The sequence below is a fragment of the Rhinoderma darwinii genome, chromosome 3 (assembly GCF_050947455.1).
Source record: "Rhinoderma darwinii isolate aRhiDar2 chromosome 3, aRhiDar2.hap1, whole genome shotgun sequence".
Classification (NCBI taxonomy): Eukaryota; Metazoa; Chordata; class Amphibia; order Anura; family Rhinodermatidae; genus Rhinoderma; species Rhinoderma darwinii.
This window is the reverse complement of record NC_134689.1, coordinates 261,611,462-261,637,842: the sequence shown is the minus strand read 5'-3', so window position 1 is coordinate 261,637,842 and position 26,381 is coordinate 261,611,462. Positions and strand designations below refer to the sequence as shown.

General features: G+C 37.5%; 10 non-coding genes across 10 annotated transcripts; all 10 read right to left on the bottom strand.

Annotated features, from left to right (window-relative positions):
• Positions 1 to 1,325: 1,325 nt before the first annotated feature.
• On the bottom strand, positions 1,326 to 1,399 carry TRNAI-AAU (transfer RNA isoleucine (anticodon AAU)). Its single transcript has one exon. It is a non-coding gene; the product is annotated as a tRNA-Ile (tRNA).
• An 821-nt stretch (positions 1,400 to 2,220) lies between these two features.
• TRNAI-AAU (transfer RNA isoleucine (anticodon AAU)) lies at positions 2,221 to 2,294 on the bottom strand. Its single transcript has one exon. It is a non-coding gene; the product is annotated as a tRNA-Ile (tRNA).
• Positions 2,295 to 3,113: 819 nt separating this feature from the next.
• Positions 3,114 to 3,187, bottom strand: TRNAI-AAU (transfer RNA isoleucine (anticodon AAU)). The gene has a single exon. It is a non-coding gene; the product is annotated as a tRNA-Ile (tRNA).
• Positions 3,188 to 4,912: 1,725 nt separating this feature from the next.
• TRNAI-AAU (transfer RNA isoleucine (anticodon AAU)) lies at positions 4,913 to 4,986 on the bottom strand. The gene has a single exon. It is a non-coding gene; the product is annotated as a tRNA-Ile (tRNA).
• A 1,734-nt stretch (positions 4,987 to 6,720) lies between these two features.
• Positions 6,721 to 6,794, bottom strand: TRNAI-AAU (transfer RNA isoleucine (anticodon AAU)). Its single transcript has one exon. It is a non-coding gene; the product is annotated as a tRNA-Ile (tRNA).
• A 4,424-nt stretch (positions 6,795 to 11,218) lies between these two features.
• TRNAI-AAU (transfer RNA isoleucine (anticodon AAU)) lies at positions 11,219 to 11,292 on the bottom strand. Its single transcript has one exon. It is a non-coding gene; the product is annotated as a tRNA-Ile (tRNA).
• A 4,531-nt stretch (positions 11,293 to 15,823) lies between these two features.
• TRNAI-AAU (transfer RNA isoleucine (anticodon AAU)) lies at positions 15,824 to 15,897 on the bottom strand. The gene has a single exon. It is a non-coding gene; the product is annotated as a tRNA-Ile (tRNA).
• Positions 15,898 to 17,784: 1,887 nt separating this feature from the next.
• Positions 17,785 to 17,857, bottom strand: TRNAI-AAU (transfer RNA isoleucine (anticodon AAU)). The gene has a single exon. It is a non-coding gene; the product is annotated as a tRNA-Ile (tRNA).
• Positions 17,858 to 20,496: 2,639 nt separating this feature from the next.
• TRNAI-AAU (transfer RNA isoleucine (anticodon AAU)) lies at positions 20,497 to 20,570 on the bottom strand. The gene has a single exon. It is a non-coding gene; the product is annotated as a tRNA-Ile (tRNA).
• A 5,242-nt stretch (positions 20,571 to 25,812) lies between these two features.
• TRNAI-AAU (transfer RNA isoleucine (anticodon AAU)) lies at positions 25,813 to 25,886 on the bottom strand. The gene has a single exon. It is a non-coding gene; the product is annotated as a tRNA-Ile (tRNA).
• Positions 25,887 to 26,381: the final 495 nt, after the last annotated feature.

The following is a 26,381-nucleotide window of genomic DNA, read 5'->3' as shown; positions in this document are numbered from 1 at the left end:
GGTTAGACCATACATGGAATATTGTGTACAGTTTTAAGCACCTGTGTATGAGAAGGACATTGCTGAACTAGAATGCGTGCAAAGAAGGGAAAGCAAGGTAATTAAAGGACCTCATCACAGACGGGGATTCTTTACTGTAAGAGCAGTTCGACGATTGAACTCTCTGCCACATTGAAAAGTGTTTTTTTGAAAAATATAAAATTTCATCATATTTGTTCCAGATTCTGGAGATGGAACTTTGATCCAGGAATTTATTCTAATAGCCATATTTGGAGTAAGGGAGGAATTTTTCCCCTAGTGACAACATTGGAATGCACTCCAAGACAGTTTTTGCCTTCCTCTGGATCAACACGGCAGGTTTATAGGTTGAATTTGATGGACCTTTTTTCAATATTATCAACTATTCAACTCTGTAACAAAAGTGAGCTTCCATGGCCCGTACGGGGATCGAACCCGTGACCTTCGCGTTATTAGCACCACGCTCTAACCAACTGAGCTAACCGGCCACTTTTACACCAAAAATTCACGTCACGTCAGTAGAAAATACATGCAAACGTGTATTCATATTGATATCCTATTAACCTGAATAATAAAATAAACTTGCAATTTTTACTACTCAAAAAGCATTGGACAAATTGCTTTTGTGTTTTCCATTCCACCCCACAAAGAGTTTTCTTCAGTACATTATATGGTACATTAAATGCTGCCATTAAAAACAAGAACTTGTCTCGCTAAAAACAAGCCCTTATATGACTATGAGGACGGAAAAATAATAAAGTTATGACTATCGGAATACAAAGAGGCAAAATCAAGATATTATTTTTGTCCTTAAGGTTGAAATTGGACCTCTAAGATGATTTCATGCAACAAACTCTGCATTTCTATAAATCACCGGTTAGACCATACATGGAATATTGTGTACAGTTTTGAGCACCTGTGTATGAGAAGGACATTGCTGAACTAGAATGCGTGCAAAGAAGGGAAAGCAAGGTAATTAAAGGACCTCATCACAGACGGGGATTCTTTACTGTAAGAGCAGTTCGACGATTGAACTCTCTGCCACATTGAAAAGTGTTTTTTTGAAAAATATAAAATGTCATCATATTTGTACCAGATTCTGGAGATGGAGCTTTGATCCAGGAATTTATTCTAATAGCCATATTTGGAGTAAGGGAGGAATTTTTCCCCTAATGACAACATTGGAATGCACTCCAAGACAGTTTTTGCCTTCCTCTGGATCAACACGGCAGGTTTATAGGTTGAATTTGATGGACCTTTTTTCAATATTATCAACTATTCAACTCTGTAACAAAAGTGAGCTTCCATGACCCGTACGGGGATCGAACCCGTGACCTTGGCGTTATTAGCACCACGCTCTAACCAACTGAGCTAACCGGCCACTTTTACACCAAAGATTCACGTCACGTCAGTAGAAAATACATGCAAACGTGTATTCATATTGATATCCTATTAACCTGAATAATAAAATAAACTTGCAATTTTTACTACTCAAAAAGCATTGGACAAATTGCTTTTGTGTTTTCCATTCCACCCCACAAAGAGTTTTCTTTCAGTACATTATATGGTACATTAAATGCTGCCATTAAAAACAAGAACTTGTCTCGCTAAAAACAAGCCCTTATATGACTATGAGGACGGAAAAATAATAAATTTATGACTATCGGAATACAAAGAGGCAAAATCAAGATATTATTTTTGTCCTTAAGGTTGAAATTGGACCTCTAAGATGATTTCATGCAACAAACTCTGCATTTCTATAAATCACCGGTTAGACCATACATGGAATATTGTGTACAGTTTTGAGCACCTGTGTATGAGAAGGACATTGCTGAACTAGAATGCGTACAAAGAAGGGAAAGCAAGGTAATTAAAGGACCTCATCACAGACGGGGATTCTTTACTGTAAGAGCAGTTCGACGATTGAACTCTCTGCCACATTGAAAAGTGTTTTTTTTGAAAAATATTAAATTTCATCATATTTGTACCAGATTCTGGAGATGGAACTTTGATCCAGGAATTTATTCTAATAGCCATATTTGGAGTAAGGGAGGAATTTTTCCCCTAATGACAACATTGGAATGCACTCCAAGACAGTTTTTGCCTTCCTCTGGATCAACACGGCAGGTTTATAGGTTGAATTTGATGGACCTTTTTTCAATATTATCAACTATTCAACTCTGTAACAAGAGTGAGCTTCCATGGCCCGTACGGGAATCGAACCCGTGACCTTGGCGTTATTAGCACCACGCTCTAACCAACTGAGCTAACCGGCCACTTTTACACCAAAGATTCACGTCACGTCAGTAGAAAATACATGCAAACGTGTATTCATATTGATATCCTATTAACCTGAATAATAAAATAAACTTGCAATTTTTACTACTCAAAAAGCATTGGACAAATTGCTTTTGTGTTTTCCATTCCACCCCACAAAGAGTTTTCTTCAGTACATTATATGGTACATTAAATGCTGCCATTAAAAACAAGAACTTGTCTCGCTAAAAACAAGCCCTTATATGACTATGAGGACGGAAAAATAATAAAGTTATGACTATCGGAATACAAAGAGGCAAAATCAAGATATTATTTTTGTCCTTAAGGTTGAAATTGGACCTCTAAGATGATTTCATGCAACAAACTCTGCATTTCTATAAATCACCGGTTAGACCATACATGGAATATTGTGTACAGTTTTGAGCACCTGTGTATGAGAAGGACATTGCTGAACTAGAATGCGTGCAAAGAAGGGAAAGCAAGGTAATTAAAGGACCTCATCACAGACGGGGATTCTTTACTGTAAGAGCAGTTCGACGATTGAACTCTCTGCCACATTGAAAAGTGTTTTTTTGAAAAATATAAAATGTCATCATATTTGTACCAGATTCTGGAGATGGAACTTTGATCCAGGAATTTATTCTAATAGCCATATTTGGAGTAAGGGAGGAATTTTTCCCCTAATGACAACATTGGAATGCACTCCAAGACAGTTTTTGCCTTCCTCTGGATCAACACGGCAGGTTTATAGGTTGAATTTGATGGACCTTTTTTCAATATTATCAACTATTCAACTCTGTAACAAAAGTGAGCTTCCATGACCCGTACGGGGATCGAACCCGTGACCTTGGCGTTATTAGCACCACGCTCTAACCAACTGAGCTAACCGGCCACTTTTACACCAAAGATTCACGTCACGTCAGTAGAAAATACATGCAAACGTGTATTCATATTGATATCCTATTAACCTGAATAATAAAATAAACTTGCAATTTTTACTACTCAAAAAGCATTGGACAAATTGCTTTTGTGTTTTCCATTCCACCCCACAAAGAGTTTTCTTCAGTACATTATATGGTACATTAAATGCTGCCATTAAAAACAAGAACTTGTCTCGCTAAAAACAAGCCCTTATATGACTATGAGGACGGAAAAATAATAAAGTTATGACTATCGGAATACAAAGAGGCAAAATCAAGATATTATTTTTGTCCTTAAGGTTGAAATTGGACCTCTAAGATGATTTCATGCAACAAACTCTGCATTTCTATAAATCACCGGTTAGACCATACATGGAATATTGTGTACAGTTTTGAGCACCTGTGTATGAGAAGGACATTGCTGAACTAGAATGCGTGCAAAGAAGGGAAAGCAAGGTAATTAAAGGACCTCATCACAGACGGGGATTCTTTACTGTAAGAGCAGTTCGACGATTGAACTCTCTGCCACATTGAAAAGTGTTTTTTTGAAAAATATAAAATTTCATCATATTTGTACCAGATTCTGGAGATTAAACTTTGATCCAGTAATTTATTCTAATAGCCATATTTGGAGTAAGGGAGGAATTTTTCCCCTAATGACAACATTGGAATGCACTCCAAGACAGTTTTTGCCTTCCTCTGGATCAACACGGCAGGTTTATAGGTTGAATTTGATGGACCTTTTTTCAATATTATCAACTATTCAATAAGCATGTAACAAAAGTGAGCTTCCATGGCCCATACGGGGATCGGACCCGTGACCTTGGCGTTATTAGCACCACGCTCTAACCAACTGAGCTAACCGGCCACTTTTACACCAAAGATTCACGTCACGTCAGTAGAAAATACATGCAAACGTGTATTCATATTGATATCCTATTAACCTGAATAATAAAATAAACTTGAAATTTGTACTACTCAAAAAGCATTGGACAAATTGCTTTTGTGTTTTCCATTCCACCCACAAAGAGTTTTCTTCAGTACATTATATGGTACATTAAATGCTGCCATTAAAAACAAGAACTTGTCTCGCTAAAAACAAGCCCTTATATGACTATGAGGACGGAAAAATAATAAAGTTATGACTATCGGAATACAAAGAGGCAAAATCAAGATATTATTTTTGTCCTTAAGGTTGAAATTGGACCTCTAAGATGATTTCATGCAACAAACTCTGCATTTCTATAAATCACCGGTTAGACCATACATGGAATATTGTGTACAGTTTTAAGCACCTGTGTATGAGAAGGACATTGCTGAACTAGAATGCGTGCAAAGAAGGGAAAGCAAGGTAATTAAAGGACCTCATCACAGACGGGGATTCTTTACTGTAAGAGCAGTTCGACGATTGAACTCTCTGCCACATTGAAAAGTGTTTTTTTGAAAAATATAAAATTTCATCATATTTGTACCAGATTCTGGAGATGGAACTTTGATCCAGGAATTTATTCTAATAGCCATATTTGGAGTAAGGGAGGAATTTTTCCCCTAATGACAACATTGGAATGCACTCCAAGACAGTTTTTGCCTTCCTCTGGATCAACACGGCAGGTTTATAGGTTGAATTTGATGGACCTTTTTTCAATATTATCAACTATTCAACTCTGTAACAAGCATGTAACAAAAGTGAGCTTCCATGGCCCATACGGGGATCGAACCCGTGACCTTGGCGTTATTAGCACCACGCTCTAACCAACTGAGCTAACCGGCCACTTTTACACCAAAGATTCACGTCACGTCAGTAGAAAATACATGCAAACGTGTATTCATATTGATATCCTATTAACCTGAATAATAAAATAAACTTGAAATTTGTACTACTCAAAAAGCATTGGACAAATTGCTTTTGTGTTTTCCATTCCACCCACAAAGAGTTTTCTTCAGTACATTATATGGTACATTAAATGCTGCCATTAAAAACAAGAACTTGTCTCGCTAAAAACAAGCCCTTATATGACTATGAGGACGGAAAAATAATAAAGTTATGACTATCGGAATACAAAGAGGCAAAATCAAGATATTATTTTTGTCCTTAAGGTTGAAATTGGACCTCTAAGATGATTTCATGCAACAAACTCTGCATTTCTATAAATCACCGGTTAGACCATACATGGAATATTGTGTACAGTTTTAAGCACCTGTGTATGAGAAGGACATTGCTGAACTAGAATGCGTGCAAAGAAGGGAAAGCAAGGTAATTAAAGGACCTCATCACAGACGGGGATTCTTTACTGTAAGAGCAGTTCGACGATTGAACTCTCTGCCACATTGAAAAGTGTTTTTTTGAAAAATATAAAATTTCATCATATTTGTTCCAGATTCTGGAGATGGAACTTTGATCCAGGAATTTATTCTAATAGCCATATTTGGAGTAAGGGAGGAATTTTTCCCCTAATGACAACATTGGAATGCACTCCAAGACAGTTTTTGCCTTCCTCTGGATCAACACGGCAGGTTTATAGGTTGAATTTGATGGACCTTTTTTCAATATTATCAACTATTCAACTCTGTAACAAGCATGTAACAAAAGTGAGCTTTCATGGCCCATACGGGGATAGAAACCCGTGACCTTGGCGTTATTAGCACCACGCTCTAACCAACTGAGCTAATCGGCCACTTTTACACAAAAGATTCACGTCACGTCAGTAGAAAATACATGCAAACGTGTATTCATATTGATATCCTATTAACCTGAATAATAAAATAAACTTGCAATTTTTACTACTCAAAAAGCATTGGACAAATTGCTTTTGTGTTTTCCATTCCACCCCACAAAGAGTTTTCTTCAGTACATTATATGGTACATTAAATGCTGCCATTAAAAACAAGAACTTGTCTCGCTAAAAACAAGCCCTTATATGACTATGAGGACGGAAAAATAATAAAGTTATGACTATCGGAATACAAAGAGGCAAAATCAAGATATTATTTTTGTCCTTAAGGTTGAAATTGGACCTCTAAGATGATTTCATGCAACAAACTCTGCATTTCTATAAATCACCGGTTAGACCATACATGGAATATTGTGTACAGTTTTAAGCACCTGTGTATGAGAAGGACATTGCTGAACTAGAATGCGTGCAAAGAAGGGAAAGCAAGGTAATTAAAGGACCTCATCACAGACGGGGATTCTTTACTGTAAGAGCAGTTCGACGATTGAACTCTCTGCCACATTGAAAAGTGTTTTTTTGAAAAATATAAAATTTCATCATATTTGTTCCAGATTCTGGAGATGGAACTTTGATCCAGGAATTTATTCTAATAGCCATATTTGGAGTAAGGGAGGAATTTTTCCCCTAATGACAACATTGGAATGCACTCCAAGACAGTTTTTGCCTTCCTCTGGATCAACACGGCAGGTTTATAGGTTGAATTTGATGGACCTTTTTTCAATATTATCAACTATTCAGCTCTGTAACAAGCATGTAACCAAAGTGAGCGTCCATGGCCCATACGGGGATCGAACCCGCGACCTTGGCGTTATTAGCACCACGCTCTAACCAACTAAGCTAACCGGCCACTTTTACACCAAAGATTCACGTCACGTCAGTAGAAAATACATGCAAACGTGTATTCATATTGATATCCTATTAACCTGAATAATAAAATAAACTTGCAATTTTTACTACTCAAAAAGCATTGGACAAATTGCTTTTGTGTTTTCCATTCCACCCACAAAGAGTTTTCTTCAGTACATTATATGGTACATTAAATGCTGCCATTAAAAACAAGAACTTGTCTCGCTAAAAACAAGCCCTTATATGACTATGAGGACGGAAAAATAATAAAGTTATGACTATCGGAATACAAAGAGGCAAAATCAAGATATTATTTTTGTCCTTAAGGTTGAAATTGGACCTCTAAGATGATTTCATGCAACAAACACTGCATTTCTATAAATCACCGGTTAGACCATACATGGAATATTGTGTACAGTTTTAAGCACCTGTGTATGAGAAGGACATTGCTGAACTAGAATGCGTGCAAAGAAGGGAAAGCAAGGTAATTAAAGGACCTCATCACAGACGGGGATTCTTTACTGTAAGAGCAGTTCGACGATTGAACTCTCTGCCACATTGAAAAGTGTTTTTTTGAAAAATATAAAATTTCATCATATTTGTTCCAGATTCTGGAGATGGAACTTTGATCCAGGAATTTATTCTAATAGCCATATTTGGAGTAAGGGAGGAATTTTCCCCTAATGACAACATTGGAATGCACTCCAAGACAGTTTTTGCCTTCCTCTGGATCAACACGGCAGGTTTATAGGTTGAATTTGATGGACCTTTTTTCAATATTATCAACTATTCAACTCTGTAACAAGCACGTAACAAAAGTGAGCTTCCATGGCCCGTACAGGGATCGAACCCATGACCTTGGCATTATTAGCACCACGCTCTAACCAACTGAGCTAACCAGCCACTTTTACACCAAAGATTCACGTCACGTCAGTAGAAAATACATGCAAACGTGTATTCATATTGATATCCTATTAACCTGAATAATAAAATAAACTTGCAATTTTTACTACTCAAAAATCATTGGACAAATTGCTTTTGTGTTTTCCATTCCACCCCACAAAGAGTTTTCTTCAGTACATTATATGGTACATTAAATGCTGCCATTAAAAACAAGAACTTGTCTCGCTAAAAACAAGCCCTTATATGACTATGAGGACGGAAAAATAATAAAGTTATGACTATCGGAATACAAAGAGGCAAAATCAAGATATTATTTTTGTCCTTAAGGTTGAAATTGGACCTCTAAGATGATTTCATGCAACAAACTCTGCATTTCTATAAATCACCGGTTAGACCATACATGGAATATTGTGTACAGTTTTGAGCACCTGTGTATGAGAAGGACATTGCTGAACTAGAATGCGTGCAAAGAAGGGAAAGCAAGGTAATTAAAGGACCTCATCACAGACGGGGATTCTTTACTGTAAGAGCAGTTCGACGATTGAACTCTCTGCCACATTGAAAAGTGTTTTTTTGAAAAATATAAAATTTCATCATATTTGTTCCAGATTCTGGAGATGGAACTTTGATCCAGGAATTTATTCTAATAGCCATATTTGGAGTAAGGGAGGAATTTTTCCCCTAATGACAACATTGGAATGCACTCCAAGACAGTTTTTGCCTTCCTCTGGATCAACACGGCAGGTTTATAGGTTGAATTTGATGGACCTTTTTTCAATATTATCAACTATTCAACTCTGTAACAAGCACGTAACAAAAGTGAGCTTCCATGGCCCGTACAGGGATCGAACCCATGACCTTGGCATTATTAGCACCACGCTCTAACCAACTGAGCTAACCAGCCACTTTTACACCAAAGATTCACGTCACGTCAGTAGAAAATACATGCAAACGTGTATTCATATTGATATCCTATTAACCTGAATAATAAAATAAACTTGCAATTTTTACTACTCAAAAATCATTGGACAAATTGCTTTTGTGTTTTCCATTCCACCCCACAAAGAGTTTTCTTCAGTACATTATATGGTACATTAAATGCTGCCATTAAAAACAAGAACTTGTCTCGCTAAAAACAAGCCCTTATATGACTATGAGGACGGAAAAATAATAAAGTTATGACTATCGGAATACAAAGAGGCAAAATCAAGATATTATTTTTGTCCTTAAGGTTGAAATTGAACCTCTAAGATGATTTCATGCAACAAACTCTGCATTTCTATAAATCACCGGTTACACCATACATCGAATATTGTGTACAGTTTTGAGCACCTGTGTATGAGAAGGACATTGCTGAACTAGAATGCGTGCAAAGAAGGGAAAGCAAGGTAATTAAAGGACCTCATCACAGACGGGGATTCTTTACTGTAAGAGCAGTTCGACGATTGAACTCTCTGCCACATTGAAAAGTGTTTTTTTGAAAAATATAAAATGTCATCATATTTGTACCAGATTCTGGAGATGGAACTTTGATCCAGGAATTTATTCTAATAGCCATATTTGGAGTAAGGGAGGATTTTTTCCCCTAATGACAACATTGGAATGCACTCCAAGACAGTTTTTGCCTTCCTCTGGATCAACACGGCAGGTTTATAGGTTGAATTTGATGGACCTTTTTTCAATATTATCAACTATTCAACTCTGTAACAAGCATGTAACAAAAGTGAGCTTCCATGGCCCATATGGGGATCGAACCCGTGACCTTGGCGTTATTAGCACCACGCTCTAACCAACTGAGCTAACCAGCCTCTTTTACACCAAAGATTCACGTCACGTTAGTAGAAAATACATGCAAACGTGTATTCATATTGATATCCTATTAACCTGAATAATAAAATAAACTTGCAATTTTTACTACTCAAAAAGCATTGGACAAATTGCTTTTGTGTTTTCCATTCCACCCCACAAAGAGTTTTCTTTCAGTACATTATATGGTACATTAAATACTGCCATTAAAAACAAGAAATTGTCTCGCTAAAAACAAGCCCTTATATGACTATGAGGACGGAAAAATAATAAAGTTATGACTATCGGAATACAAAGAGGCAAAATCAAGATATTATTTTTGTCCTTAAGGTTGAAATTGGACCTCTAAGATGATTTCATGCAACAAACTCTGCATTTCTATAAATCACCGGTTAGACCATACATGGAATATTGTGTACAGTTTTGAGCACCTGTGTATGAGAAAGACATTGCTGAACTAGAATGCGTGCAAAGAAGGGAAAGCAAGGTAATTAAAGGACCTCATCACAGACGGGGATTCTTTACTGTAAGAGAAGTTCGACGATTGAACTCTCTGCCACATTGAAAAGTGTTTTTTTGAAAAATATAAAATTTCATCATATTTGTACCAGATTCTGGAGATGGAACTTTGATCCAGGAATTTATTCTAATAGCCATATTTGGAGTAAGGGAGGAATTTTTCCCCTAATGACAACATTGGAATGCACTCCAAGACAGTTTTTGCCTTCCTCTGGATCAACACGGCAGGTTTACAGGTTGAATTTGATGGACCTTTTTTCAATATTATCAACTATTCAACTCTGTAACAAGCATGTAACAAAAGTGAGCTACCATGGCCCGAACCCGTGACCTTAGCGTTATTAGCACCACGCTCTAACCAACTGAGCTAACCGGCCACTGTTACACCAAAGATTCACGTCACGTCAGTAGAAAATACATGCAAACGTGTATTCATATTGATATCCTATTAACCTGAATAATAAAATAAACTTGCAATTTTTACTACTCAAAAAGCATTGGACAAATTGCTTTTGTGTTTTCCATTCCACCCCACAAAGAGTTTTCTTTCAGTACATTATATGGTACATTAAATGCTGCCATTAAAAACAAGAACTTGTCTCGCTAAAAACAAGCCCTTATATGACTATGAGGACGGAAAAATAATAAAGTTATGACTATCGGAATACAAAGAGGCAAAATCAAGATATTATTTTTGTCCTTAAGGTTGAAATTGGACCTCTAAGATGATTTCATGCAACAAACTCTGCATTTCTATAAATCACCGGTTAGACCATACATGGAATATTGTGTACAGTTTTAAGCACCTGTGTATGAGAAGGACATTGCTGAACTAGAATGCGTGCAAAGAAGGGAAAGCAAGGTAATTAAAGGACCTCATCACAGACGGGGATTCTTTACTGTAAGAGAAGTTCGACGATTGAACTCTCTGCCACATTGAAAAGTGTTTTTTTGAAAAATATAAAATTTCATCATATTTGTACCAGATTCTGGAGATGGAACTTTGATCCAGGAATTTATTCTAATAGCCATATTTGGAGTAAGGGAGGAATTTTTCCCCTAATGACAACATTGGAATGCACTCCAAGACAGTTTTTGCCTTCCTCTGGATCAACACGGCAGGTTTATAGGTTGAATTTGATGGACCTTTTTTCAATATTATCAACTATTCAACTCTGTAACAAAAGTGAGCTTCCATGGCCCGTACGGGGATCGAACCCGTGACCTTGGCGTTATTAGCACCACGCTCTAACCAACTGAGCTAACCGGCCACTTTTACACCAAAGATTCACGTCACGTCAGTAGAAAATACATGCAAACGTGTATTCATATTGATATCCTATTAACCTGAATAATAAAATAAACTTGCAATTTTTACTACTCAAAAAGCATTGGACAAATTGCTTTTGTGTTTTCCATTCCACCCCACAAAGAGTTTTCTTTCAGTACATTATATGGTACATTAAATGCTGCCATTAAAAACAAGAACTTGTCTCGCTAAAAACAAGCCCTTATATGACTATGAGGACGGAAAAATAATAAAGTTATGACTATCGGAATACAAAGAGGCAAAATCAAGATATTATTTTTGTCCTTAAGGTTGAAATTGGACCTCTAAGATGATTTCATGCAATAAACTCTGCATTTCTATAAATCACCGGTTAGACCATACATGGAATATTGTGTACAGTTTTGAGCACCTGCGTATGAGAAGGACATTGCTGAACTACAATGCGTGCAAAGAAGGGAAAGCAAGGTAATTAACCCCTTAATGACCGGGCCATTTTGCACGTTAATGACCAAGGATTATTTTTTGTTTTTCCACGGTCGCATTCCAAGAGTCGTAACTGTTTTTGTATTCCGTCTATATAGCCGTATAAGGGCTTGTTTTTTCCGGGACGAGTTGTATTTTGTAATTGTACCATTTTTAGATGCTTATAACATATTGATTAACTTTTATTAACTTTATTTTAGGAGAGAATTGAAAATAAGCAGCTATTCCAGCATTAATTTTCACGTTATAAATTTACGCCGTTTACTATGCAGCGTAAATAACATGTTAACTTTATTCTATGGGTCGGCACGATTACAGGGATACCAAATGTATAAAGGTTTTATATGTTTTTTCTACGTTTGCACAATAAAAACCCTTTTAGAAAAAAATTACTTGTTTTTGCATCGCCGCGTTCCAAGAGCCGTCATTTTTTTATTTTTCCGTCGATGTGGCCGTACGTGGGCTTGATTTTTGCGGGACAATGTGTAGTTTTCATTAGTACTATTTTGGGGTACATAGGACTTATAGATGAACTTTTATTTTATTTTTTATGGGGGGAATGGGAGAAAAGAGAGAATTTTGCCGTTGTTTTTTGCGTTTTCTTTGGACGCCGTTCATCCGGCGGTTTAATTAATGTGTTCATTTTATTGGTCAAGTTGTTACAATCGCGGGGATACCATATATGTGTATGTGTGATTTGTTTTGACCGTTTTATTAAATAAAACCACTTTTTGGGGCAAAAAAGTAGTTTTATTTGACTTTGACTGTAATTTTTTTTATTTTTTTTTTCACAAACTTTATTTAACGGTTTTACTTTTTTTTTTTTAGTCCCACCAGGGGACTTCACTATGCGATGTGCAGATCGCATATATAATGCTTTGGTATACTTCGTATACCAAAGCATTATTGCCTGTCAGTGTAAAACTGACAGGCAACCTGTTAGGTCATGCCTCTGGCATCGCCTAACAGGCAGATGCTGAAGACAGACCTGGGGGTCTTTGTTAGACCCCCGGCTGTCATGGAAACCCGACGGAGACCCGCGATTTGTTTGCGGGGGCGCCGATCGGGAGACAGAGGGAGTTCCCCCTTCTGTCAAACACATTAAATGCCGCTGTCACTGTTGACAGCGGCATTTAATGGGTTAAACTGCCGGAATCGGCGCGTGCTTCGATTCCGGCAGTTGCAGCAGGAGCCAGGCTGTGTATAACAGCCGTGCTCCTGCCGCTGATCGCGTGGGTAAACTGTCAGTACCCGCGCGATCACAGGACGGATATATCCGTCCTCCTGCGCGAACTAGCAGCTGCTGAGGACGGATATATCCGTCCTTCGGCGTTAAGGGGTTAAAGGACCTCATCACAGATGGGGATTCTTTACTGTAAGAGAAGTTCTACGATTGAACTCTCTGCCACATTGAAAAGTGTTTTTTTGAAAAATATAAAATTTAAAATATAAATAGGACGGAAAAATAATAAAGTTATGACTATCGGAATACAAAGAGGCAAAATCAAGATATTATTTTTGTCCTTAAGGTTGAAAGTGGACCTCTAAGATGATTTCATGCAACAAACTCTGCATTTCTATAAATCACCGGTTAGACCATACATGGAATATTGTGTACAGTTTTGAGCACCTGTGTATGAGAAGGACATTGCTGAACTAGAATGCGTGCAAAGAAGGGAAAGCAAGGTAATTAAAGGACCTCATCACAGACGGGGATTCTTTACTGTAAGAGCAGTTCGACGATTGAACTCTCTGCCACATTGAAAAGTGTTTTTTTGAAAAATATAAAATTTCATCATATTTGTACCAGATTCTGGAGATGGAACTTTGATCCAGGAATTTATTCTAATAGCCATATTTGGAGTAAGGGAGGAATTTTTCCCCTAATGACAACATTGGAATGCACTCCAATACAGTTTTTGCCTTCCTCTGGATCAACACGGCAGGTTTACAGGTTGAATTTGATGGACCTTTTTTCAATATTATCAACTATTCAACTCTGTAACAAGCATGTAACAAAAGTGAGCTACCATGGCCCGAACCCGTGACCTTAGTGTTATTAGCACCACGCTCTAACCAACTGAGCTAACCGGCCACTTTTACACCAAAGATTCACGTCACGTCAGTAGAAAATACATGCAAACGTGTATTCATATTGATATCCTATTAACCTGAATAATAAAATAAACTTGAAATTTTTACTACTCAAAAAGCATTGGACAAATTGCTTTTGTGTTTTCCATTCCACCCCACAAAGAGTTTTCTTTCAGTACATTATATGGTACATTAAATACTGCCATTAAAAACAAGAAATTGTCTCGCTAAAAACAAGCCCTTATATGACTATGAGGACGGAAAAATAATAAAGTTATGACTATCGGAATACAAAGAGGCAAAATCAAGATATTATTTTTGTCCTTAAGGTTGAAATTGGACCTCTAAGATGATTTCATGCAACAAACTCTGCATTTCTATAAATCACCGGTTAGACCATACATGGAATATTGTGTACAGTTTTGAGCACCTGTGTATGAGAAGGACATTGCTGAACTAGAATGCGTGCAAAGAAGGGAAAGCAAGGTAATTAAAGGACCTCATCACAGACGGGGATTCTTTACTGTAAGAGCAGTTCGACGATTGAACTCTCTGCCACATTGAAAAGTGTTTTTTTGAAAAATATAAAATTTCATCATATTTGTACCAGATTCTGGAGATGGAACTTTGATCCAGGAATTTATTCTAATAGCCATATTTGGAGTAAGGGTGGAATTTTTCCCCTAATGAGAAAATTGGAATGCACTCCAAGACAGTTTTTGCCTTCCTCTGGATCAACACGGCAGGTTTATAGGTTGAATTTGATGGACCTTTTTTCAATATTATCAACTATTCAACTCTGTAACAAGCATGTAACAAAATTGAGCTTCTATGGCCCGTACGGGGATCGAACCCGTGACCTTGGCGTTATTTATAGAAATGCAGAGTTTGTTGCATGAAATCATCTTAGAGGTCCAATTTCAACCTTAAGGACAAAAATAATATCTTGATTTTGCCTCTTTGTATTCCGATAGTCATAACTTTATTATTTTTCCGTCCTCATAGTCATATAAGGGCTTGTTTTTTGCGAGACAAGTTCTTGTTTTTAATGGCAGCATTTAATGTACCATATAATGTACTGAAAGAAAACTCTAACCAACTGAGCTAACTGGCCACTTTTACACCAAAGATTCACGTCACGTCAGTAGAAAATACATGCAAACGTGTATTCATATTGATATCCTATTAACCTGAATAATAAAATAAACTTGCAATTTTTACTACTCAAAAAGCATTGGACAAATTGCTTTTGTGTTTTCCATTCCACCCCACAAAGAGTTTTCTTTCAGTACATTATATGGTACATTAAATGCTGCCATTAAAAACAAGAACTTGTCTCGCAAAAAACAAGCCCTTATATGACTATGAGGACGGAAAAATAATAAAGTTATGACTATCGGAATACAAAGAGGCAAAATCAAGATATTATTTTTGTCCTTAAGGTTGAAATTGGACCTCTAAGATGATTTCATGCAACAAACTCTGCATTTCTATAAATCACCGGTTAGACCATACATGGAATATTGTGTACAGTTTTGAGCACCTGTGTATGAGAAGGACATTGCTGAACTAGAATGCGTGCAAAGAAGGGAAAGCAAGGTAATTAAAGGACCTCATCACAGACGGGGATTCTTTACTGTAAGAGCAGTTCGACGATTGAACTCTCTGCCACATTGAAAAGTGTTTTTTTGAAAAATATAAAATTTCATCATATTTGTACCAGATTCTGGAGATGGAACTTTGATCCAGGAATTTATTCTAATAGCCATATTTGGAGTAAGGGAGGAATTTTTCCCCTAATGACAACATTGGAATGCACTCCAAGACAGTTTTTGCCTTCCTCTGGATCAACACGGCAGGTTTATAGGTTGAATTTGATGGACCTTTTTTCAATATTATCAACTATTCAACTCTGTAACAAAAGTGAGCTTCCATGGCCCGTACGGGGATCGAACCCGTGACCTTGGCGTTATTAGCACCACGCTCTAACCAACTGAGCTAACCGGCCACTTTTACACCAAAGATTCACGTCACGTCAGTAGAAAATACATGCAAACGTGTATTCATATTGATATCCTATTAACCTGAATAATAAAATAAACTTGCAATTTTTACTACTCAAAAAGCATTGGACAAATTGCTTTTGTGTTTTCCATTCCACCCCACAAAGAGTTTTCTTCAGTACATTATATGGTACATTAAATGCTGCCATTAAAAACAAGAACTTGTCTCGCTAAAAACAAGCCCTTATATGACTATGAGGACGGAAAAATAATAAAGTTATGACTATCGGAATACAAAGAGGCAAAATCAAGATATTATTTTTCCATTCCACCCCACAAAGAGTTTTCTTTCAGTACATTATATGGTACATTAAATGCTGCCATTAAAAACAAGAACTTGTCTCGCTAAAAACAAGCCCTTATATGACTATGAGGACGGAAAAATAATAAAGTTATGACTATCAGAATACAAAGAGGCAAAATCAAGATATTATTTTTGTCCTTAAGGTTGAAATTGAACCTCTAAGATGATTTCATGCAACAAACTCTGCATTTCTATAAATCACCGGTTAGACCATACATGGAATATTGTGTACAGTTTTGAGCACCTGTGTAAGAGAAGGACATTGCTGAACTAGAATGCGTGCAAAGAAGGGAAAGCAAGGTAATTAAAGGACCTCATCACAGACGGGGATTCTTTACTGTAAGAGCAGTTCGACGATTGAACTCTCTGCCACATTGAAAAGTGTTTTTTTGAAAAATATAAAATTTCATCATATTTGTACCAGATTCTGGAGATGGAACTTTGATCCAGGAATTTATTCTAATAGCCATATTTGGAGTAAGGGAGGAATTTTTCCCCTAATGACAACATTGGAATGCACTCCAAGACAGTTTTTGCCTTCCTCTGGATCAACACGGCAGGTTTATAGGTTGAATTTGATGGACCTTTTTTCAATATTATCAACTATTCAACTCTGTAACAAAAGTGAGCTTCCATGGCCCGTACGGGGATCGAACCCGTGACCTTGGCGTTATTAGCACCACGCTCTAACCAACTGAGCTAAACGGCCACTTTTACACCAAAGATTCACGTCACGTCAGTAGAAAATACATGCAAACGTGTATTCATATTGATATCCTATTAACCTGAATAATAAAATAAACTTGCAATTTTTACTACTCAAAAAGCATTGGACAAATTGCTTTTGTGTTTTCCATTCCACCCCACAAAGAGTTTTCTTCAGTACATTATATGGTACATTAAATGCTGCCATTAAAAACAAGAACTTGTCTCGCTAAAAACAAGCCCTTATATGACTATGAGGACGGAAAAATAATAAAGTTATGACTATCGGAATACAAAGAGGCAAAATCAAGATATTATTTTTGTCCTTAAGGTTGAAATTGAACCTCTAAGATGATTTCATGCAACAAACTCTGCATTTCTATAAATCACCGGTTACACCATACATGGAATATTGTGTACAGTTTTGAGCACCTGTGTATGAGAAGGACATTGCTGAACTAGAATGCGTGCAAAGAAGGGAAAGCAAGGTAATTAAAGGACCTCATCACAGACGGGGATTCTTTACTGTAAGAGCAGTTTGACGATTGAACTCTCTGCCACATTGAAAAGTGTTTTTTTGAAAAATATAAAATTTCATCATATTTGTACCAGATTCTGGAGATGGAACTTTGATCCAGGAATTTATTCTAATAGCCATATTTGGAGTAAGGGAGGAATTTTTCCCCTAATGACAACATTGGAATGCACTCCAAGACAGTTTTTGCCTTCCTCTGGATCAACACGGCAGGTTTATAGGTTGAATTTGATGGACCTTTTTTCAATAGTATCAACTATTCAACTCTGTAACAAAAGTGAGCTTCCATGGCCCGTACGGGGATCGAACCCGTGACTTGGCGTTATTAGCACCACGCTCTAACCAACTGAGCTAACCAGCCACTTTTACACCAAAGATTCACGTCACGTCAGTAGAAAATACATGCAAACGTGTATTCATATTGATATCCTATTAACCTGAATAATAAAATAAACTTGCAATTTTTACTACTCAAAAAGCATTGGACAAATTGCTTTTGTGTTTTCCATTCCACCCCACAAAGAGTTTTCTTTCAGTACATTATATGGTACATTAAATGCTGCCATTAAAAACAAGAACTTGTCTCGCTAAAAACAAGCCCTTATATGACTATGAGGACGGAAAAATAATAAAGTTATGACTATCGGAATACAAAGAGGCAAAATCAAGATATTATTTTTGTCCTTAAGGTTGAAATTGAACCTCTAAGATGATTTCATGCAACAAACTCTGCATTTCTATAAATCACCGGTTACACCATACATGGAATATTGTGTACAGTTTTGAGCACCTGTGTATGAGAAGGACATTGCTGAACTAGAATGCGTGCAAAGAAGGGAAAGCAAGGTAATTAAAGGACCTCATCACAGACGGGGATTCTTTACTGTAAGAGCAGTTTGACGATTGAACTCTCTGCCACATTGAAAAGTGTTTTTTTGAAAAATATAAAATTTCATCATATTTGTACCAGATTCTGGAGATGGAACTTTGATCCAGGAATTTATTCTAATAGCCATATTTGGAGTAAGGGAGGAATTTTTCCCCTAATGACAACATTGGAATGCACTCCAAGACAGTTTTTGCCTTCCTCTGGATCAACACGGCAGGTTTATAGGTTGAATTTGATGGACCTTTTTTCAATATTATCAACTATTCAACTCTGTAACAAGCATGTAACAAAAGTGAGCTTCCATGGCCCATAAGGTGACCAAACCCGTGACCTTGGCGTTATTAGCACCACGCTCTAACCAACTGAGCTAACCGGCCACTTTTACACCAAAGATTCACGTCACGTCAGTAGAAAATACATGCAAACGTGTATTCATATTGATATCCTATTAACCTGAATAATAAAATAAACTTGCAATTTTTACTACTCAAAAAGCATTGGACAAATTGCTTTTGTGTTTTCCATTCCACCCCACAAAGAGTTTTCTTCAGTACATTATATGGTACATTAAATGCTGCCATTAAAAACAAGAACTTGTCTCGCTAAAAACAATCCCTTATATGACTATGAGGCCGAAAAATAATAAAGTTATGACTATCGGAATACAAAGAGGCAAAATCAAGATATTATTTTTGTCCTTAAGGTTGAAATTGGACCTCTAAGATGATTTCATGCAACAAACTCTGCATTTCTATAAATCACCGGTTAGACCATACATGGAATATTGTGTACAGTTTTGAGCACCTGTGTATGAGAAGGACATTGCTGAACTAGAATGCGTGCAAAGAAGGGAAAGCAAGGTAATTAAAGGACCTCATCACAGACGGGGATTCTTTACTGTAAGAGCAGTTCGACGATTGAACTCTCTGCCACATTGAAAAGTGGTTTTTTGAAAAATATAAAATTTCATCATATTTGTACCAGATTCTGGAGATGGAACTTTGATCCAGGAATTTATTCTAATAGCCATATTTGGAGTAAGGGAGGAATTTTTCCCCTAATGACAACATTGGAATGCACTCTAAGACAGTTTTTGCCTTCCTCTGGATCAACACGGCAGGTTTATAGGTTGAATTTGATGGACCTTTTTTCAATATTATCAACTATTCAACTCTGTAACAAGCATGTAACAAAAGTGAGCTTACATGGCCCGTACGGGGATCGAACCCGTGACCTTGGCGTTATTAGCACCACGCGCTAACCAACTGAGCTAACCGGCCACTTTTACACCAAAGATTCACGTCACGTCAGTAGAAAATACATGCAAACGTGTATTCATATTGATATCCTATTAACCTGAATAATAAAATAAACTTGCAATTTTTACTACTCAAAAAGCATTGGACAAATTGCTTTTGTGTTTTCCATTCCACCCCACAAAGAGTTTTCTTTCAGTACATTATATGGTACATTAAATGCTGCCATTAAAAACAAGAACTTGTCTCGCTAAAAACAAGCCCTTATATGACTATGAGGACGGAAAAATAATAAAGTTATGACTATCGGAATACAAAGAGGCAAAATCAAGATATTATTTTTGTCCTTAAGGTTGAAATTGAACCTCTAAGATGATTTCATGCAACAAACTCTGCATTTCTATAAATCACCGGTTACACCATACATCGAATATTGTGTACAGTTTTGAGCACCTGTGTATGAGAAGGACATTGCTGAACTAGAATGCGTGCAAAGAAGGGAAAGCAAGGTAATTAAAGGACCTCATCACAGACGGGGATTCTTTACTGTAAGAGCAGTTCGACGATTGAACTCTCTGCCACATTGAAAAGTGTTTTTTTGAAAAATATAAAATTTCATCATATTTGTACCAGATTCTGGAGATGGAAATTTGATCCAGGAATTTATTCTAATAGCCATATTTGGAGTAAGGGAGGAATTTTTCCCCTAATGACAACATTGGAATGCACTCCAAGACAGTTTTTGCCTTCCTCTGGATTAACACGGCAGGTTTATAGGTTGAATTTGATGGACCTTTTTTCAATATTATCAACTATTCAACTCTGTAACAGGCATGTAACAAAAGTGAGCTTCCATGGCACGTACGGGGATCGAACCCGTGACCTTGGCGTTATTAGCACCACGCTCTAACCAACTGAGCTAACAGGCCACTTTTACACCAAAGATTCACGTCACGTCAGTAGAAAATACATGCAAACGTGTATTCATATTGATATCCTATTAACTTGAATAATAAAATAAACTTGCAATTTTTACTACTCAAAAAGCATTGGACAAATTGCTTTTGTGTTTTCCATTCCACCCCACAAAGAGTTTTCTTCAGTACATTATATGGTACATTAAATGCTGCCATTAACCCCTTCCCTCTTTGGCCGCTTTTGACCTTCCTGACAGAGCCTCATTTTTCAAATCTGACATGTTTCACTTTATGTGGTAATAACTCCGGGATGCTTTTACCTATCCAAGTGATTCTGAGATTGTTTTCTCGTGACACATTGGACTTTATGTTACTGGCAAAATTTGCCCGATACATTCAGTATTTAATTGTGAAAAACACCAAAATTCAGCGAAAAATTGCAAAAATTTGCATTTTTCTCAATTTAAATGTATCTGCTTGTAAGACAGGCAGTTATATCACACAAAAATGTTGCTAACTAACATCCCCCATATGTCTACTTTAGATTGGCATCGTTTTTTGAACATCATTTTATTTTTCAAGGACGTTACAAGGCTTAGAACTTTAGCAGCAATTTCTCACATTTTCAAGAAAATTTCAAAATGCTATTTTTACAGGGGCCAGTTCAGTTGTGAAGTGGGTTTGAGGTCCTTAGATATTAGAAACCCCCAATAAGTCACCCCATTTTAAAAAATGCACCCCTCAAAGTATTCAAAACAGCATTTAGAAAGTTTCTTAACCCTTTAGACATTGCGCAGGAATTAAGGCAACGTAGAGGTGAAATTTACAAAGTTCATTATTTTTTTCCAGAAATTCATTTTGAATCCATTTTTTTTGTACCACAGAATGTTTTACCCAAGAAATGCAACTCAATATTTATTGCCCAGGTTCTGCAGTTTTAGGAAATATCCCACATGTGGCTCTAGTGTGCTACTGGACTGAAGCACCGGCCTCAGAAGCAAAGGAGCACCTGGTGGATTTTGGGCCTCCTTTTTATTAGAATATATTTTAGGCACCATGTCAGCTTTGAACAGGTCTTGTGGAACTAAAACAGTGGAAACCCCCCAAAAGTGACCCCATTTGGGAAACTACACCCCTCGAGGAATTTATATAGGGGTGTAGCAAGCATTTTGACCGGCCAGTTTTTTTGCAAAAATGTTTGGAACTAGGCCATGAAAATGAAAATCTAAATTTTTTCAAATAAAATTTAGGTTTAGCTAATTTTTTTTCATTTCCAAAAGAACTAAAGTAGAAAAAGCACCACAACATTTGTAGAGCAATTTCTCCCGAGTAAAACAATACCCCACATGTCGTAATAAACGGTTATTTGGACACACGGCAGGGCTTAGAATGGAAAGAGCGCCATTTGGCTCTTGGAGCTCAAATTTAGCAGGAATGGTTTGCAGAGGCCATGTCGCATTTGCAAAGCCCCCTAGGGGACAAAACAGTGGAAACCCCCAACAAGTGACCCCATTTTGGAAACTATACCCCTCGAGGAATTTATCTAGGGGTGTAGCAAGCATTTTGACCGGCCAGTTTTTTTGCAAACATTTTTGGAACTAGGCCATGAAAATGAAAATCTAAATTTTTTCAAATAAAATGTAGGTTTAGCTAATTTTTTTTCATTTCCACAAGGACTAAAGGAGAAAAAGCACCATAAAATTTGTAAAGAAATTTCTCCCGAGTAAAACAATACCCCACATGTAGTAATAAAAGGCTGTTTGGACACACGGCGAGGCTGAGAAGGGAAAGAGCGCCATTTGGCTTTTGGAACTCAAATTTAGCAGGAATGGTTTGCGGAGGCCATGTCGCATTTACAAAGCCCCTGAGGGGACAAAACAGTGGAAACCCCCAACAAGTGACCCCATTTTGGAAACTACACCCCATGAGGAAATTATCTAGGAGTACAGTGAGCAGTTTGACCCCACAGGTGTTTTACAGAACTTATTGGAAGTAGGCCGTAAAAATGAAAATCTACATTTTTTGAAATAAAATGTAGGTTTAGGTTTTTTTTTTTCATTTCCACAAGGACTGAAGGAGAAAAAGCACCATAAAATTAGTAAATCAACTTCTCCCGAGTAAAACAATGCCCCACATGTGGTCATAAACGGCTGTTTGGACACACGGTAGGGCTCAGAATGGAACTAGCACCATTTGGATTTTGGATAGTGTCTGGGCGCCATGTCACATTTGCTGAGCCCCTGTAGTACTAGTACAGTGGAAACACCCCAAAATTGACTAAATTTGGGAAACTGCACCCCCTGAGGAATCATCTAGGGGTATAGTGAAAATTTTGATCCCAAAGGTTTTTTGCTGAATTAAGCCATGAAAATGAAAAATAATTTTTTTTTCCAACAAGATGTCGTTTTAGATCAACATTTTTCATTTTTACAAGGAATAGAGAAGAAAAAGCACCCCAACATTTGTAAAGTAATTTCTCCCGAGTACGGTAACACCCCATATGTGGTTATAATCGGCTGATTACGTATATGGGAGCATTCAGAAGAAAAGGAGCGGTATTTATCTTTCGGAGCGTAGATTTTGCTGGAATGGTTTGCGGACGCCATGTTGCATTTGCAAAACCACTGATGTACCAAACAAAAGTGACCCCGTTTTAGAAACTACACCCCTAAAGGCATTTATCAAGGGATGTAGTGAGAATTTAGACTCCACAGGTGTTTTTCAGAAATGAATACGCAGTGGATGGTGCAAAGTGAAAATTGCAATTTTTCCACTGATCTGCCCATTCACCGCACAAGATGTTGTGCCCCTGGAGAATGTTACCCCATAAATTGTTAAGCGGGTTCTCCCGGGTATGGTAATGCCTTACTTGTGGCCATAAATTGCTGTTTGGGCACACTGTAGGGCTAAGAAGGAATAGACCGCCATTTTGAGCATGGATTTTGCTTGGTAGTTTTGTTTGAGTTTTGCTGGTATTCAGTTTATAATGTGGTGGCATATGTAATCTGTGCGGAGAACATCAGGGTATATGTAATCTGTGCGGAGAACATCAGGGTATATGTAATCTGTGCGGAGAACATCAGGGTATATGTAATCTGTGCGGGTACATCAGGGCATAATAAGAGGGTATAATAATGGGGTAAATAATACAATTATCCATAGATGTGTGTTACGATGTGAAGCCATCCGTTATGCGCAGGCCGGTGTCACACTGATAAACGGTTTTCTTTCTTGTCCCCCTTCTGTAACGCTCTGCACCTTTTGGGGACTTTTTCTCCTTCGTAGTTTGGGAAATATTGCTGGGAAAGTTTTGTGCTGGTATAATACGGGCGCCCTCGCTTCCAGCGGATGTGCTATGTCCCTTCCCTTTCCTAGTTCCTAAATACTAGGGCCCTGAAACTGAAGAAATGTTCCCCTCCGGCCTGCGCATTGAGATGTTTTTTCATCACCGCATTACTAGTGCCATAACTTTTTTGTTTTTCAGTTGATTGGGCGGTGTGCGGGCTTGTTTTTTGCGAGACGGGCTGTAGATTTTATTGGTACCATTTTAGAACACATACGACTTTTTGATCACTTTTTATTTCATTTTTTGGTAAAGGAAATTACCAAAAACAAGCAATTCTGGAATCGTCTTTTATTGGTTTTTTTTTATCGGCATCCACAGTGCGCCCTAAATTACATGTTAGCTTTATTCTGCGGGTCGATACGATTACGGCGATACCAAATTTATATAGTTTTTTTTATGTATTGCGGCTTTTGCACAATAAAATCACTTTTTTTATAAAATCATTTGTTTTCTGTGTCGCCATATTCTAAGACACATAACGTTATTATTTTTGCGTGCACAAAGCGGTGTCAGGGATTATTTTTTGCGGGACGGATTGCCGTTTTTATTGGTACAATTTTGGAGTAAATGTGACTTTTTGATCACTTTTTATAGCATTTTTTGGAAGGAGATGTGACCTAAAAACAAAGATTCTGGCGTTGTTTTTCATGGTTTTTTTTTACGGCGTTTACCGTGCGGGATAAATTACATAATAGTTTTGTAGTTTGGGTCGTTACGGACGCGGCGATACCAATTATGTATAGTTTTTTAATTTTTACGGTTTTTCCCATAATAAAAGACTTACTATGGGAAAAAAGTCAGTTTAGCTTTATTTTTATTTGAAATGTGTGTGTTTTTATTGTTTTACCACATTTTTATTAACTTTTTTTTACTTTTTTGACTTGTCCCACTAGGGGACATGAGGGCCTGATGCCCCGATCGCTACTCTAATACACTGCACTACATACGTAGTGCAGTGTATTAGCGCTGTCAGTTATTCACTGACAGCAAGCCTATGAGGACACGCCGAAGGCGGGTCCTCATCGGCTCCCGTACAAGGCAGACTCGGACGCCATTTTCTATTGAGCGCAGCATCTGAGGGGTTAATCTGCCGGATCGGAGAATAGCTCCGGTCCTGGCAGTTACAGGAGGGTGCCAGCTGTATAATACAGCTGTCACCCCGCGGTGATGGTGCCGGCTCTGCTTCTGAGCCCGCACAATCACTGCGCCGTACATGTACGGCGCTTTGCGGGAAGCACCTCCCGACAGCGCCGTACATGTACGGCGCATGTCGGGAAGGGGTTAAAAACAAGAACTTGTCTCGCTAAAAACAAGCCCTTATATGACTATGAGGACGGAAAAATAATAAAGTTATGACTATCGGAATACAAAGAGGCAAAATCAAGATATTATTTTTGTCCTTAAGGTTGAAATTGGACCTCTAAGATGATTTCATGCAACAAACTCTGCATTTCTATAAATCACCGGTTAGACCATACATGGAATATTGTGTACAGTTTTGAGCACCTGTGTATGAGAAGGACATTGCTGAACTAGAATGCGTGCAAAGAAGGGAAAGCAAGGTAATTAAAGGACCTCATCACAGACGGGGATTCTTTACTGTAAGAGCAGTTCGACGATTGAACTCTCTGCCACATTGAAAAGTGTTTTTTTGAAAAATATAAAATTTCATCATATTTGTACCAGATTCTGGAGATGGAACTTTGATCCAGGAATTTATTCTAATAGCCATATTTGGAGTAAGGGAGGAATTTTTCCCCTAATGACAACATTGGAATGCACTCCAAGACAGTTTTTGCCTTCCTCTGGATCAACACGGCAGGTTTATAGGTTGAATTTGATGGACCTTTTTTCAATATTATCAACTATTCAACTCTGTAACAAGCATGTAACAAAAGGGAGCTTCCATGGCCCATACGGGGATCGAACCCGTGACCTTGGCGTTATTAGCACCACGCTCTAACCAACTGAGCTAACCGGCCACTTTTACACCAAAGATTCACGTCACGTCAGTAGAAAATACATGCAAACGTGTATTCATATTGATATCCTATTAACCTGAATAATAAAATAAACTTGCAATTTTTACTACTCAAAAAGCATTGGACAAATTGCTTTTGTGTTTTCCATTCCACCTCACAAAGAGTTTTCTTTCAGTACATTATATGGTACATTAAATGCTGCCATTAAAAACAAGAACTTGTCTCGCTAAAAACAAGCCCTTATATGACTATGAGGACGGAAAAATAATAAAGGTATGACTATCGGAATACAAAGAGGCAAAATCAAGATATTATTTTTGTCCTTAAGGTTGAAATTGGACCTCTAAAATGATTTCATGCAACAAACTCTGCATTTCTATAAATCACCGGTTAGACCATACATGGAATATTGTGTACAGTTTTGAGCACCTGTGTATGAGAAGGACATTGCTGAACTAGAATGCGTGCAAAGAAGGGAAAGCAAGGTAATTAAAG